The sequence below is a fragment of the Condylura cristata genome, unplaced genomic scaffold (assembly GCF_000260355.1).
Source record: "Condylura cristata isolate star-nosed mole 26May11 unplaced genomic scaffold, ConCri1.0 scaffold00005, whole genome shotgun sequence".
Classification (NCBI taxonomy): domain Eukaryota; kingdom Metazoa; phylum Chordata; class Mammalia; order Eulipotyphla; family Talpidae; genus Condylura; species Condylura cristata.
Genome location: NW_004567106.1, coordinates 45,055,438 through 45,056,123, shown reverse-complemented (window position 1 = coordinate 45,056,123; position 686 = coordinate 45,055,438).

Below are 686 nucleotides of genomic sequence, written 5' to 3'. Positions count from 1 at the left end.
AGACTTAAGCATAGACACCAATAGCAAAGTTTATTTCTATGTCAAGTATTAGCTACAGGTAATTTAACAATATTTTATAAATAATGACTTTCTCTAAGTTTAGGCAATACTTCCAATAAATAGCAAACTATTGAAGAGATTAAAAGTTTTTAAAGACATTTCTATTTTTAGGATATCTGAAGAGTATGTCAAAGTTTAAAAATCCTTTAAACTGAGAGATGGCGAGATGAGTAGTGTTCTTCCTAACTTGGAGTACTCCTTCCTTAATACTTTCTTCCTGAGAAAGGAAAGAAAAAACTGCTCAGACAAGAATTTAAAATTAAAGCACTGAAACTAATTCAAAATTTCTAGTATGTCTCCTTTAATAATATACAATTTAAATATCTCTATAAATAAAGTACCTAACATTCCAGTAATCCTAGAGGAGAAATTTTTCAGCCAAACTTTGAATTGTAGGGTAAAGTTCTTCTTGAGGATTTCACAGCTCTGGGTAAAGAGTTGCAGAGGAGTGGCAATGAAAGAGAAAAGGAGGCTGGGGAGACGGGAGAGAGGAAAAGGCAGAAGAAGAAAAATGTGTCCCTTTAGTTACCTCCTTTTCTATATGGAGAAGGCTGTAATTGTACATAATAATTTACTCTCTGGGCCTCTTTTTCCTATTCAGATTTCTAGAACCAGACCAGCAAAGA